The sequence below is a fragment of the Pristiophorus japonicus genome, chromosome 2 (assembly GCF_044704955.1).
Source record: "Pristiophorus japonicus isolate sPriJap1 chromosome 2, sPriJap1.hap1, whole genome shotgun sequence".
Lineage (NCBI taxonomy): Eukaryota > Metazoa > Chordata > Chondrichthyes > Pristiophoridae > Pristiophorus > Pristiophorus japonicus.
In genome coordinates this window covers 529,104-544,118 of record NC_091978.1, presented here as the reverse complement: position 1 = coordinate 544,118, position 15,015 = coordinate 529,104, and the positions used below count along the sequence as shown (strand labels likewise).

General features: G+C 53.9%; 1 protein-coding gene across 2 annotated transcripts in view; it reads right to left on the bottom strand.

Moving 5' to 3' along the window:
• The window catches only part of LOC139229147 (isocitrate dehydrogenase [NAD] subunit beta, mitochondrial-like), a 146,339-nt gene that overhangs the window by 39,955 nt on the left and 91,369 nt on the right, over positions 1-15,015 (bottom strand). The window lies entirely within an intron of this gene.

The window sequence follows — 15,015 nt, the reverse complement described above, 5'->3', positions numbered from 1 at the left end:
TGTCCCAGAGTGTGAAAGGTCAGTATGTGACCCCGTGTCCCACAGTGTGAAAGGTCATTGTGTGACCCACTGTCCCAGAGTGTGAAAGGTCAGTGTGTGACCCAGTGTCCCAGAATGTGAAAGGTCAGTGTGTGACCCACTGTCCCAGAGTGTGAAAGATCAGTGTGTGTCCCCGTGTCCCAGAGTGTGAAAGGTCAGTGTGTGACCCACTGTCCCAGAGTTTGAAAGGTCAGTGTGTGACCCCGTGTCCCAGAGTGTGAAAGGTCAGTGTGTGACCCCGTGTCCCAGACTGTGAAAGGTCAGTGTGTGACCCAGTGTCCCAGAGTGTGAAAAGTCAGTGTGTAACCCACTGTCCCAGAGTGTGAAAGGTCAGTGTGTGTCCCAGAGTATGAAAGGTCAGTATGTGACCCCGTGTCCCGGAGTGTGAAAGGTCAGTGTGTGACCGCATGTCCCAGAGTGTGAAAGGTCAGTGTGTGACCCACTGTCCCAGAGTGTGAAAGGTCAGTGTGTGTCCCCGTGTCCCAGAGTGTGAAAGGTCAGTGTGTGACACACTGTCCCAGTGTGAAAGGTCAGTATGTGACCCCGTGTCCCAGAGTGTGAAAGGTCAGTGTGTGACCCCGTGTCCCAGAGTGTGAAAGGTCAGTGTGTGTGTCCGTGTCCCAGAGTGTGAAAGGTCAGTGTGTGTCCCCGTGTCCCGGAGTGTGAAAGGTCAGTGTGTGACCCACTGTCCCAGAGTGTGAAAGATCAGTGTGTGTCCCCGTGTCCCAGATTGTGAAAGGTCAGTGTGTGACCCACTGTCCCAGAGTGTGAAAGGACAGTGTGTGACCCCGTGTCCCAGAGTGTGAAAGGTCAGTGTGTGTGTCCGTGTCCCAGAGTGTGAAAGGTCAGTGTGTGTCCCCGTGTCCCAGAGTGTGAAAGGTCAGTGTGTGACCCACTGTCCCAGAGTGTGAAAGATCAGTGTGTGTCCCCGTGTCCCAGAGTGTGAAAGGTCAGTGTGTGACCCACTGTCCCAGAGTGTGAAAGGTCAGTGTGTGACCCACTGCCCCAGAGTGTGAAAGGTCAGTGTGTGACCCACTGTCCCAGAGTGTGAAAGGTCAGTGTGTGACCCCGTGTCCCAGAGTGTGAAACGTCTGTGTGTGACCCCTTGTCCCAGAGTGTGAAAGGTCAGTGTGTGACCCAGTGTCCCAGAGTGTGAAAGGTCAGTGTGTGACCCACTGTCCCACAGTGTGAAAGGTCATTGTGTGACCCATTGTCCCAGAGTGTGAAAGGTCAGTGTGTGACCCAGTGTCCCAGAGTGTGAAAGGTCAGTGTGTGACCCAGTGTGTGAAAGGTCAGTGTGTGTCCCAGAGTATGAAAGGTCAGTATGTGACCCCGTGTCCCAGAGTGTGAAAGGTCAGTGTGTGACCCCATGTCCCAGAGTGTGAAAGGTCAGTGTGTGACCCACTGTTCCAGAGTGTGACCCACTGTTCCAGAGTGTGAAAGGTCAGTGTGTGACCCAGTGTCCCAGAGTGTGAAAGGTCAGTGTGTGACCCAGTGTGTGAAAGGTCAGTGTGTGTCCCCGTGTGTGAAAGGTCAGTATGTGACCCCGTGTCCCAGAGTGTGAAAGGTCAGTGTGTGACACAGTGTCCCAGAGTGTGAAAGGTCAGTGTGTGACCCACTGTCCCAGAGTGTGAAAGGTCAGTATGTGACCCCGTGTCCCAGAGTGTGAAAGGTCAGTGTGTCACCCCGTGTCCCAGAGTGTGAAAGGTCAGTGTGTGACCCACTGTCCCACAGTGTGAAAGGTCATTGTGTGACCCATTGTCCCAGAGTGTGAAAGGTCAGTGTGTGACCCAGTGTCCCAGAGTGTGAAAGGTCAGTGTGTGACCCAGTGTCCCATAGTGTGAAAGGTCAGTATGTGACCCCATGTCCCAGAGTGTGAAAGGTCAGTGTGTGACCCAGTGTCCCAGAGTGTGAAAGGTCAGTGTGTGACCCAGTGTCCCAGAGTGTGAAAGGTCAGTGTGTGACCCAGTGTCCCAGAGTGTGAAAGGTCAGTGTGTGACCCCGTGTCCCAGAGTGTGAAAGGTCACTGTGTGACCCAGTATCCCAGTGTGAAAGGTCACTGTGTGATCCACTGTCCCAGAGTGTGAAAGGTCAGTGTGTGTCCCCGAGTGTGAAAGGTCAGTATGTGACCCCGTGTCACAGAGTGTGAAAGGTCAGTGTGTGACCCCGTGTCCCAGAGTGTGAAAGGTCAGTGTGTGACCCACTGTCCCACAGTGTGAAAGGTAATTGTGTGACCCATTGTCCCAGTGTGAAAGGTCAGTGTGTGACCCAGTGTCCCAGAGTATGAAAGGTCAGTGTGTGACCCAGTGTCCCAGAGTGTGAAAGGTCAGTATGTGACCCCGTGTCCCAGAGAGTGAAAGGTCAGTGTGTGACCCAGTGTCCCAGAATGTGAAAGGTCAGTGTGTGACCCACTGTCCCAGAGTGTGAAAGGTCAGTGTGTGACCCCTTGTCCCAGAGTGTGAAAGGTCAGTGTGTGACCCAGTGTCCCAGAGTGTGAAAGGTCAGTGTGTGACCCACTGTCCCACAGTGTGAAAGGTCATTGTGTGACCCATTGTCCCAGAGTGTGAAAGGTCAGTGTGTGACCCAGTGTCCCAGAGTGTGAAAGGTCAGTGTGTGACCCAGTGTGTGAAAGGTCAGTGTGTGTCCCAGCGTATGAAAGGTCAGTATGTGACCCCGTGTCCCAGAGTGTGAAAGGTCAGTGTGTGACCCAGTGTCCCAGAGTGTGAAAGGTCAGTGTGTGACCCACTGTTCCAGAGTGTGACCCACTGTTCCAGAGTGTGAAAGGTCAGTGTGTGACCCAGTGTCCCAGAGTATGAAAGGTCAGTGTGTGACCCACTGTCCCAGAGTGTGAAAGATCAGTGTGTGTCCCTGTGTCCCAGAGTGTGAAAGGTCAGTGTGTGACCCACTGTCCCAGAGTGTGAAAGGTCAGTGTGTGACCCACTGTCCCAGTGTGTGAAAGGTCAGTGTGTGACCCCGTGTCCCAGAGTGTGAAAGGTCAGTGTGTGACCCCTTGTCGCAGAGTGTGAAATGTCAGTGTGTGACCCACTGTCCCAGAGTGTGAAAGGTCAGTGTGTGACCCAGTGTCCCAGAGTGTGAAAGGTCATTGTGTGACCCATTGTCCCAGAGTGTGAAAGGTCAGTGTGTGACCCAGTGTCCCAGAGTGTGAAAGGTCAGTGTGTGACCCAGTGTGTGAAAGGTCAGTGTGTGTCCCAGAGTATAAAAGGTCAGTATGTGACCCCGTGTCCCAGAGTGTAAAAGGTCAGTGTGTGACCCAGTGTCCCAGAGTGTGAAAGGTCAGTGTGTGACCCACTGTCCCAGAGTGTGAAAGGTCAGTATGTGACCCCGTGTCCCAGAGTGTGAAAGGTCAGTGTGTGACCCCGTGTCCCATAGTGTGAAAGGTCAGCGTGTTACCCACTGTCCCACAGTGTGAAAGGTCATTGTGTGACCCATTGTCCCAGAGTGTGAAAGGTCAGTGTGTGCCCCAGTGTCCCAGAGTGTGAAAGGTCAGTGTGTGACCCAGTGTCCCAGAGTGTGAAAGGTCAGTATGTGACCCCATGTCCCAGAGTGTGAAAGGTCAGTGTGTGACCCAGTGTCCCAGAGTGTGAAAGGTCAGTGTGTGACCCCGTGTCCCAGAGTGTGAAAGGTCAATGTGTGACCCCGTGTCCCAGAGTGTGAAAGGTCAGTGTGTGTGTCCGTGTCCCAGAGTGTGAAAGGTCAGTGTGTGTGTCCGTGTCCCAGAGTGTGAAAGGTCAGTGTGTGTCCCCGTGTCCCAGAGTGTGAAAGGTCAGTGTGTGACCCACTGTCCCAGAGTGTGAAAGGTCATTGTGTGACCCATTGTCCCAGTGTGTGAAAGGTCAGTGTGTGTCCCCGTGTCCCAGAGTGTGAAAGGTCAGTGTGTGACCCCGTGTCCCAGAGTGTGAAAGGTCAGTGTGTGACCCACTGTCCCAGAGTGTGAAAGGTCATTGTGTGACCCATTGTCCCAGTGTGTGAAAGGTCAGTGTGTGACCCCGTGTCCCAGAGTGTGAAAGGTCACTGTGTGACCCAGTATCCCAGTGTGAAAGGTCACTGTGTGATCCACTGTCCCAGAGTGTGAAAGGTCAGTGTGTGTCCCCGAGTGTGAAAGGTCAGTATGTGACCCCGTGTCCCGGAGTGTGAAAGGTCAGTGTGTGACCCCGTGTCCCAGAGTGTGAAAGGTCAGTGTGTGACCCAGTGTCCCAGAATGTGAAAGGTCAGTGTGTGACCCACTGTCCCAGAGTGTGAAAGATCAGTGTGTGTCCCCGTGTCCCAGAGTGTGAAAGGTCAGTGTGTGACCCACTGTCCCAGAGTGTGAAAGGTCAGTGTGTGACCCACTGCCCCAGAGTGTGAAAGGTCAGTGTGTGACCCTCTGTCCCAGAGTGTGAAAGGTCAGTGTGTGACCCCGTGTCCCAGAGTGTGAAAGGTCAGTGTGTGACCCCTTGTCCCAGAGTGTGAAAGGTCAGTGTGTGACCCAGTGTCCCAGAGTGTGAAGGTCAGTGTGTGACCCACTGTCCCAGTGTGAAAGGTCATTGTGTGACCCATTGTCCCAGAGTGTGAAAGGTCAGTGTGTGACCCAGTGTCCCAGAGTGTGAAAGGTCAGTGTGTGACCCAGTGTGTGAAAGGTCAGTGTGTGTCCCAGAGTATGAAAGGTCAGTGTGTGTCCCAGAGTATGAAAGGTCAGTATGTGACCCCGTGTCCCAGAGTGTGAAAGGTCAGTGACCCCATGTCCCAGAGTGTGAAAGGTCAGTGTGTGACCCACTGTTCCAGAGTGTGACCCACTGTTCCAGAGTGTGAAAGGTCATTGTGTGACCCAGTGTCCCAGAGTGTGAAAGGTCAGTGTGTGACCCAGTGTGTGAATGGTCAGTGTGTGTCCCCGAGTGTGAAAGGTCAGTATGTGACCCCGTGTCCCAGAGTGTGAAAGGTCAGTGTGTGACCCAGTGTCCCAGAGCGTGAAAGGTCAGTGTGTGACCCAGTGTCCCAGAGTGTGAAAGGTCAGTATGTGACCCCGTGTCCCAGAGTGTGAAAGGTCAGTGTGTGACCCCGTGTCCCACAGTGTGAAAGGTCAGTGTGTGACCCAGTGTCCCAGAGTGTGAAAGGTCAGTGTGTGACCCAGTGTGTGAAAGGTCAGTGTGTGTCCCAGAGTATGAAAGGTCAGTATGTGACCCCGTGTCCCAGAGTGTGAAAGGTCAGTGTGTGACCCCATGTCCCAGAGTGTGAAAGGTCAGTATGTGACCGCGTGTCCCAGAGTGTGAAAGGTCAGTGTGTGACCCAGTGTCCCAGAGTGTGAAAGGTCAGTGTGTGACCCACTGTCCCACAGTGTGAAAGGTCATTGTGTGACCCATTGTCCCAGTGTGGGAAAGGTCAGTGTGTGTCCCCGTGTCCCAGAGTGTGAAAGGTCAGTGTGTGACCCACTGTCCCAGAGTGTGAAAGGTCAGTGTGTGACCCACTGTCCCAGAGTGTGAAAGGTCAGTGTGTGTCCCAGAGTATGAAAGGTCAGTATGTGACCCCGTGTCCCAGAGTGTGAAAGGTCAGTGTGTGACCCCGTGTCCCAGAGTGTGAAAGGTCAGTGTGTGACACACTGACCGAGTGTGAAAGGTCAGTATGTGACCCCGTGTCCCAGAGTGTGAAAGGTCAGTGTGTGACCCCTTGTCCCAGAGTGTGCAAAGGCAGTGTGTGACCCCCTGTCCCACAGTGTGAAAGGTCAGTGTGTGACCCAGTGTGTGAAAGGTCAGTGTGTGTCCCCGAGTGTGAAAGGTCAGTATGTGACCCCGTGTCCCAGAGTGTGAAAGGTCAGTGTGTGACCCAGTGTCCCAGAGTGTGAAAGGTCAGTGTGTGACCCACTGTCCGAGTGTGAAAGGTCAGTATGTGACCCCGTGTCCCAGAGTGTGAAAGGTCAGTGTGTGACCCCGTGTCCCAGAGTGTGAAAGGTCAGTGTGTGACCCACTGTCCCAGAGTGTGAAAGGTCAGTGTGTGACCCACTGTCCCAGAGTGTGAAAGGTCAGTTTGTGACCCACTGTCCCAGAGTGTGAAAGGTCAGTGTGTGACCCACTGTCCCAGAGTGTGAAAGGTCAGTGTGTGACCCTGTGTCCCAGAGTGTGAAAGGTGAGTGTGTGACACCATGTCCCAGAGTGTGAAAGGTCAGTGAGTGATCCCGTGTCCCAGACTGTGAAAGGTCAGTGTGTGACCCAGTGTCCCAGAGTGTGAAAAGTCAGTGTGTGACCCACTGTCCCAGAGTGTGAAAGGTCAGTGTGTGTCCCAGAGTATGAAAGGTCAGTATGTGACCCCGTGTCCCGGAGTGTGAAAGGTCAGTGTGTGACCGCATGTCCCAGAGTGTGAAAGGTCAGTGTGTGACCCACTGTCCCAGAGTGTGAAAGGTCAGTGTGTGTCCCCGTGTCCCAGAGTGTGAAAGGTCAGTGTGTGACACACTGTCCCAGTGTGAAAGGTCAGTATGTGACCCCGTGTCCCAGAGTGTGAAAGGTCAGTGTGTGACCCCGTGTCCCAGAGTGTGAAAAGGCAGTGTGTGACCCCCTGTCCCACAGTGTGAACGGTCAGTGTGTGACCCAGTGTGTGAAAGGTCAGTGTGTGTCCCCGAGTGTGAAAGGTCAGTATGTGACCCCGTGTCCCAGAGTGTGAAAGGTCAGTGTGTGACCCCGTGTCCCAGAGTGTGAAAGGTCAGTGTGTGACCCACTGTCCCACAGTGTGAAAGGTCATTGTGTGACCTATTGTCCCAGAGTGTGAAAGGTCAGTGTGTGACCCAGTGTCCCAGAGTGTGAAAGGTCATTGTGTGACCCATTGTCCCAGAGTGTGAAAGGTCAGTGTGTGACCCAGTGTCCCAGAGTGTGAAAGGTCAGTGTGTGACCCACTGTCCCACAGTGTGAAAGGTCAGTGTGTGACCCAGTGTCCCAGAGTGTGAAAGGTCAGTGTGTGACTCAGTGTGTGAAAGGTCAGTATGTGACCCCGTGTCCCAGAGTGTGAAAGGTCAGTGTGTGACCCCGTGTCCCAGAGTGTGAAAGGTCAGTGTGTGACCCACTGTCCCACAGTGTGAAAGGTCATTGTGTGACCCATTGTCCCAGAGTGTGAAAGGTCAGTGTGTGACCCAGTGTCCCAGAGTGTGAAAGGTCAGTGTGTGACCCAGTGTCCCAGAGTGTGAAAGGTCAGTATGTGACCCCGTGTCCCAGAGTGTGAAAGGTCAGTGTGTGACCCAGTGTCCCAGAATGTGAAAGGTCAGTGTGTGACCCAGTGTCCCAGAGTGTGAAAGGTCAGTGTGTGACCCCGTGTCCCAGAGTGTGAAAGGTCAATGTGTGACCCCGTGTCCCAGAGTGTGAAAGGTCAGTGTGTGTGTCCGTGTCCCAGAGTGTGAAAGGTCAGTGTGTGTGTCCGTGTCCCAGAGTGTGAAAGGTCAGTGTGTGTCCCCGTGTCCCAGAGTGTGAAAGGTCAGTGTGTGACCCACTGTCCCAGAGTGTGAAAGGTCATTGTGTGACCCATTGTCCCAGTGTGTGAAAGGTCAGTGTGTGTCCCCGTGTCCCAGAGTGTGAAAGGTCAGTGTGTGACCCCGTGTCCCAGAGTGTGAAAGGTCAGTGTGTGACCCACTGTCCCAGAGTGTGAAAGGTCATTGTGTGACCCATTGTCCCAGTGTGTGAAAGGTCAGTGTGTGACCCCGTGTCCCAGAGTGTGAAAGGTCACTGTGTGACCCAGTATCCCAGTGTGAAAGGTCACTGTGTGATCCACTGTCCCAGAGTGTGAAAGGTCAGTGTGTGTCCCCGAGTGTGAAAGGTCAGTATGTGACCCCGTGTCCCGGAGTGTGAAAGGTCAGTGTGTGACCCCGTGTCCCAGAGTGTGAAAGGTCAGTGTGTGACCCAGTGTCCCAGAATGTGAAAGGTCAGTGTGTGACCCACTGTCCCAGAGTGTGAAAGATCAGTGTGTGTCCCCGTGTCCCAGAGTGTGAAAGGTCAGTGTGTGACCCACTGTCCCAGAGTGTGAAAGGTCAGTGTGTGACCCACTGCCCCAGAGTGTGAAAGGTCAGTGTGTGACCCTCTGTCCCAGAGTGTGAAAGGTCAGTGTGTGACCCCGTGTCCCAGAGTGTGAAAGGTCAGTGTGTGACCCCTTGTCCCAGAGTGTGAAAGGTCAGTGTGTGACCCAGTGTCCCAGAGTGTGAAGGTCAGTGTGTGACCCACTGTCCCAGTGTGAAAGGTCATTGTGTGACCCATTGTCCCAGAGTGTGAAAGGTCAGTGTGTGACCCAGTGTCCCAGAGTGTGAAAGGTCAGTGTGTGACCCAGTGTGTGAAAGGTCAGTGTGTGTCCCAGAGTATGAAAGGTCAGTGTGTGTCCCAGAGTATGAAAGGTCAGTATGTGACCCCGTGTCCCAGAGTGTGAAAGGTCAGTGACCCCATGTCCCAGAGTGTGAAAGGTCAGTGTGTGACCCACTGTTCCAGAGTGTGACCCACTGTTCCAGAGTGTGAAAGGTCATTGTGTGACCCAGTGTCCCAGAGTGTGAAAGGTCAGTGTGTGACCCAGTGTGTGAATGGTCAGTGTGTGTCCCCGAGTGTGAAAGGTCAGTATGTGACCCCGTGTCCCAGAGTGTGAAAGGTCAGTGTGTGACCCAGTGTCCCAGAGCGTGAAAGGTCAGTGTGTGACCCAGTGTCCCAGAGTGTGAAAGGTCAGTATGTGACCCCGTGTCCCAGAGTGTGAAAGGTCAGTGTGTGACCCCGTGTCCCACAGTGTGAAAGGTCAGTGTGTGACCCAGTGTCCCAGAGTGTGAAAGGTCAGTGTGTGACCCAGTGTGTGAAAGGTCAGTGTGTGTCCCAGAGTATGAAAGGTCAGTATGTGACCCCGTGTCCCAGAGTGTGAAAGGTCAGTGTGTGACCCCGTGTCCCAGAGTGTGAAAGGTCAGTATGTGACCGCGTGTCCCAGAGTGTGAAAGGTCAGTGTGTGACCCAGTGTCCCAGAGTGTGAAAGGTCAGTGTGTGACCCACTGTCCCACAGTGTGAAAGGTCATTGTGTGACCCATTGTCCCAGTGTGGGAAAGGTCAGTGTGTGTCCCCGTGTCCCAGAGTGTGAAAGGTCAGTGTGTGACCCACTGTCCCAGAGTGTGAAAGGTCAGTGTGTGACCCACTGTCCCAGAGTGTGAAAGGTCAGTGTGTGTCCCAGAGTATGAAAGGTCAGTATGTGACCCCGTGTCCCAGAGTGTGAAAGGTCAGTGTGTGACCCCGTGTCCCAGAGTGTGAAAGGTCAGTGTGTGACACACTGACCGAGTGTGAAAGGTCAGTATGTGACCCCGTGTCCCAGAGTGTGAAAGGTCAGTGTGTGACCCCTTGTCCCAGAGTGTGCAAAGGCAGTGTGTGACCCCCTGTCCCACAGTGTGAAAGGTCAGTGTGTGACCCAGTGTGTGAAAGGTCAGTGTGTGTCCCCGAGTGTGAAAGGTCAGTATGTGACCCCGTGTCCCAGAGTGTGAAAGGTCAGTGTGTGACCCAGTGTCCCAGAGTGTGAAAGGTCAGTGTGTGACCCACTGTCCCAGAGTGTGAAAGGTCAGTATGTGACCCCGTGTCCCAGAGTGTGAAAGGTCAGTGTGTGACCCCGTGTCCCAGAGTGTGAAAGGTCAGTGTGTGACCCACTGTCCCAGAGTGTGAAAGGTCAGTGTGTGACCCACTGTCCCAGAGTGTGAAAGGTCAGTTTGTGACCCACTGTCCCAGAGTGTGAAAGGTCAGTGTGTGACCCACTGTCCCAGAGTGTGAAAGGTCAGTGTGTGACCCTGTGTCCCAGAGTGTGAAAGGTGAGTGTGTGACACCATGTCCCAGAGTGTGAAAGGTCAGTGAGTGATCCCGTGTCCCAGACTGTGAAAGGTCAGTGTGTGACCCAGTGTCCCAGAGTGTGAAAAGTCAGTGTGTGACCCACTGTCCCAGAGTGTGAAAGGTCAGTGTGTGTCCCAGAGTATGAAAGGTCAGTATGTGACCCCGTGTCCCGGAGTGTGAAAGGTCAGTGTGTGACCGCATGTCCCAGAGTGTGAAAGGTCAGTGTGTGACCCACTGTCCCAGAGTGTGAAAGGTCAGTGTGTGTCCCCGTGTCCCAGAGTGTGAAAGGTCAGTGTGTGACACACTGTCCCAGTGTGAAAGGTCAGTATGTGACCCCGTGTCCCAGAGTGTGAAAGGTCAGTGTGTGACCCCGTGTCCCAGAGTGTGAAAAGGCAGTGTGTGACCCCCTGTCCCACAGTGTGAACGGTCAGTGTGTGACCCAGTGTGTGAAAGGTCAGTGTGTGTCCCCGAGTGTGAAAGGTCAGTATGTGACCCCGTGTCCCAGAGTGTGAAAGGTCAGTGTGTGACCCCGTGTCCCAGAGTGTGAAAGGTCAGTGTGTGACCCACTGTCCCACAGTGTGAAAGGTCATTGTGTGACCTATTGTCCCAGAGTGTGAAAGGTCAGTGTGTGACCCAGTGTCCCAGAGTGTGAAAGGTCATTGTGTGACCCATTGTCCCAGAGTGTGAAAGGTCAGTGTGTGACCCAGTGTCCCAGAGTGTGAAAGGTCAGTGTGTGACCCACTGTCCCACAGTGTGAAAGGTCAGTGTGTGACCCAGTGTCCCAGAGTGTGAAAGGTCAGTGTGTGACTCAGTGTGTGAAAGGTCAGTATGTGACCCCGTGTCCCAGAGTGTGAAAGGTCAGTGTGTGACCCCGTGTCCCAGAGTGTGAAAGGTCAGTGTGTGACCCACTGTCCCACAGTGTGAAAGGTCATTGTGTGACCCATTGTCCCAGAGTGTGAAAGGTCAGTGTGTGACCCAGTGTCCCAGAGTGTGAAAGGTCAGTGTGTGACCCAGTGTCCCAGAGTGTGAAAGGTCAGTATGTGACCCCGTGTCCCAGAGTGTGAAAGGTCAGTGTGTGACCCAGTGTCCCAGAATGTGAAAGGTCAGTGTGTGACCCAGTGTCCCAGAGTGTGAAAGGTCAGTGTGTGACCCCGTGTCCCAGAGTGTGAAAGGTCAATGTGTGACCCCGTGTCCCAGAGTGTGAAAGGTCAGTGTGTGTGTCCGTGTCCCAGAGTGTGAAAGGTCAGTGTGTGTGTCCGTGTCCCAGAGTGTGAAAGGTCAGTGTGTGTCCCCGTGTCCCAGAGTGTGAAAGGTCAGTGTGTGACCCACTGTCCCAGAGTGTGAAAGGTCATTGTGTGACCCATTGTCCCAGTGTGTGAAAGGTCAGTGTGTGACCCCGTGTCCCAGAGTGTGAAAGGTCACTGTGTGACCCAGTATCCCAGTGTGAAAGGTCACTGTGTGATCCACTGTCCCAGAGTGTGAAAGGTCAGTGTGTGTCCCCGAGTGTGAAAGGTCAGTATGTGACCCCGTGTCCCGGAGTGTGAAAGGTCAGTGTGTGACCCCGTGTCCCAGAGTGTGAAAGGTCAGTGTGTGACCCAGTGTCCCAGAATGTGAAAGGTCAGTGTGTGACCCACTGTCCCAGAGTGTGAAAGATCAGTGTGTGTCCCCGTGTCCCAGAGTGTGAAAGGTCAGTGTGTGACCCACTGTCCCAGAGTGTGAAAGGTCAGTGTGTGACCCACTGCCCCAGAGTGTGAAAGGTCAGTGTGTGACCCTCTGTCCCAGAGTGTGAAAGGTCAGTGTGTGACCCCTTGTCCCAGAGTGTGAAAGGTCAGTGTGTGACCCAGTGTCCCAGAGTGTGAAGGTCAGTGTGTGACCCATTGTCCCAGTGTGAAAGGTCATTGTGTGACCCATTGTCCCAGAGTGTGAAAGGTCAGTGTGTGACCCAGTGTCCCAGAGTGTGAAAGGTCAGTGTGTGACCCAGTGTGTGAAAGGTCAGTGTGTGTCCCAGAGTATGAAAGGTCAGTGTGTGTCCCAGAGTATGAAAGGTCAGTATGTGACCCCGTGTCCCAGAGTGTGAAAGGTCAGTGACCCCATGTCCCAGAGTGTGAAAGGTCAGTGTGTGACCCACTGTTCCAGAGTGTGACCCACTGTTCCAGAGTGTGAAAGGTCATTGTGTGACCCAGTGTCCCAGAGTGTGAAAGGTCAGTGTGTGACCCAGTGTGTGAATGGTCAGTGTGTGTCCCCGAGTGTGAAAGGTCAGTATGTGACCCCGTGTCCCAGAGTGTGAAAGGTCAGTGTGTGACCCAGTGTCCCAGAGCGTGAAAGGTCAGTGTGTGACCCAGTGTCCCAGAGTGTGAAAGGTCAGTGTGTGACCCCGTGTCCCAGAGTGTGAAAGGTCAGTATGTGACCCCGTGTCCCAGAGTGTGAAAGGTCAGTGTGTGACCCCGTGTCCCACAGTGTGAAAGGTCAGTGTGTGACCCAGTGTCCCAGAGTGTGAAAGGTCAGTGTGTGACCCAGTGTGTGAAAGGTCAGTGTGTGTCCCAGAGTATGAAAGGTCAGTATGTGACCCCGTGTCCCAGAGTGTGAAAGGTCAGTGTGACCACATGTCCCAGAGTGTGAAAGGTCAGTATGTGACCGCGTGTCCCAGAGTGTGAAAGGTCAGTGTGTGACCCAGTGTCCCAGAGTGTGAAAGGTCAGTGTGTGACCCACTGTCCCACAGTGTGAAAGGTCATTGTGTGACCCATTGTCCCAGTGTGGGAAAGGTCAGTGTGTGTCCCCGTGTCCCAGAGTGTGAAAGGTCAGTGTGTGACCCACTGTCCCAGAGTGTGAAAGGTCAGTGTGTGACCCACTGTCCAAGAGTGTGAAAGGTCAGTGTGTGTCCCAGAGTATGAAAGGTCAGTATGTGACCCCGTGTCCCAGAGTGTGAAAGGTCAGTGTGTGACCCCGTGTCCCAGAGTGTGAAAGGTCAGTGTGTGACACACTGACCCAGTGTGAAAGGTCAGTATGTGACCCCGTGTCCCAGAGTGTGAAAGGTCAGTGTGTGACCCCTTGTCCCAGAGTGTGCAAAGGCAGTGTGTGACCCCCTGTCCCACAGTGTGAAAGGTCAGTGTGTGACCCAGTGTGTGAAAGGTCAGTGTGTGTCCCCGAGTGTGAAAGGTCAGTATGTGACCCCGTGTCCCAGAGTGTGAAAGGTCAGTGTGTGACCCAGTGTCCCAGAGTGTGAAAGGTCAGTGTGTGACCCACTGTCCCAGAGTGTGAAAGGTCAGTATGTGACCCCGTGTCTCAGAGTGTGAAAGGTCAGTGTGTGACCCCGTGTCCCAGAGTGTGAAAGGTCAGTGTGTGTCCCCGTGTCCCAGAGTGTGAAAGGTCAGTGTGTGACCCCGTGTCCCAGAGTGTGAAAGGTCAGTGTGTGACCCACTGTCCCAGAGTGTGAAAGGTCATTGTGTGACCCATTGTCCCAGTGTGTGAAAGGTCAGTGTGTGACCCCGTGTCCCAGAGTGTGAAAGGTCACTGTGTGACCCAGTATCCCAGTGTGAAAGGTCACTGTGTGATCCACTGTCCCAGAGTGTGAAAGGTCAGTGTGTGTCCCCGAGTGTGAAAGGTCAGTATGTGACCCCGTGTCCCGGAGTGTGAAAGGTCAGTGTGTGACCCCGTGTCCCAGAGTGTGAAAGGTCAGTGTGTGACCCAGTGTCCCAGAATGTGAAAGGTCAGTGTGTGACCCACTGTCCCAGAGTGTGAAAGATCAGTGTGTGTCCCCGTGTCCCAGAGTGTGAAAGGTCAGTGTGTGACCCACTGTCCCAGAGTGTGAAAGGTCAGTGTGTGACCCACTGCCCCAGAGTGTGAAAGGTCAGTGTGTGACCCTCTGTCCCAGAGTGTGAAAGGTCAGTGTGTGACCCCGTGTCCCAGAGTGTGAAAGGTCAGTGTGTGACCCCTTGTCCCAGAGTGTGAAAGGTCAGTGTGTGACCCAGTGTCCCAGAGTGTGAAGGTCAGTGTGTGACCCACTGTCCCAGTGTGAAAGGTCATTGTGTGACCCATTGTCCCAGAGTGTGAAAGGTCAGTGTGTGACCCAGTGTCCCAGAGTGTGAAAGGTCAGTGTGTGACCCAGTGTGTGAAAGGTCAGTGTGTGTCCCAGAGTATGAAAGGTCAGTGTGTGTCCCAGAGTATGAAAGGTCAGTATGTGACCCCGTGTCCCAGAGTGTGAAAGGTCAGTGACCCCATGTCCCAGAGTGTGAAAGGTCAGTGTGTGACCCACTGTTCCAGAGTGTGACCCACTGTTCCAGAGTGTGAAAGGTCATTGTGTGACCCAGTGTCCCAGAGTGTGAAAGGTCAGTGTGTGACCCAGTGTGTGAATGGTCAGTGTGTGTCCCCGAGTGTGAAAGGTCAGTATGTGACCCCGTGTCCCAGAGTGTGAAAGGTCAGTGTGTGACCCAGTGTCCCAGAGCGTGAAAGGTCAGTGTGTGACCCAGTGTCCCAGAGTGCGAAAGGTCAGTATGTGACCCCGTGTCCCAGAGTGTGAAAGGTCAGTGTGTGACCCAGTGTCCCAGAGTGTGAAACGTCAGTGTGTGACCCAGTGTCCCAGAGTGTGAAAGGTCAGTGTGTGACCCAGTGTCCCAGAGTGTGAAAGGTCAGTGTGTGACCCAGTGTGTGAAAGGTCAGTGTGCGTCCCAGAGTATGAAAGGTCAGTATGTGACCCCGTGTCCCAGAGTGTGAAAGGTCAGTGTGTGACCCCATGTCCCAGAGTGTGAAAGGTCAGTGTGTGACACACTGACCCAGTGTGAAAGGTCAGTGTGTGTCCCAGAGTATGAAAGGTCAGTATGTGACCCCGTGTCCCAGAGTGTGAAAGGTCAGTGTGTGACCCCGTGTCCCAGAGTGTGAAAGGTCAGTGTGTGACACACTGACCCAGTGTGAAAGGTCAGTATGTGACCCCGTGTCCCAGAGTGTGAAAGGTCAGTGTGTGACCCCTTGTCCCAGAGTGTGCAAAGGCAGTGTGTGACCCCCTGTCCCACAGTGTGAAAGGTCAGTGTGTGACCCAGTGTGTGAAAGGTCAGTGTGTGTCCCCGAGTGTGAAAGGTCAGTATGTGACCCCGTGTCCCAGAGTGTGAAAGGTCAGTGTGTGACCCAGTGTCCCAGAGTGTGAAAGGTCAGTGTGTGACCCACTGTCCCAGAGTGTGAA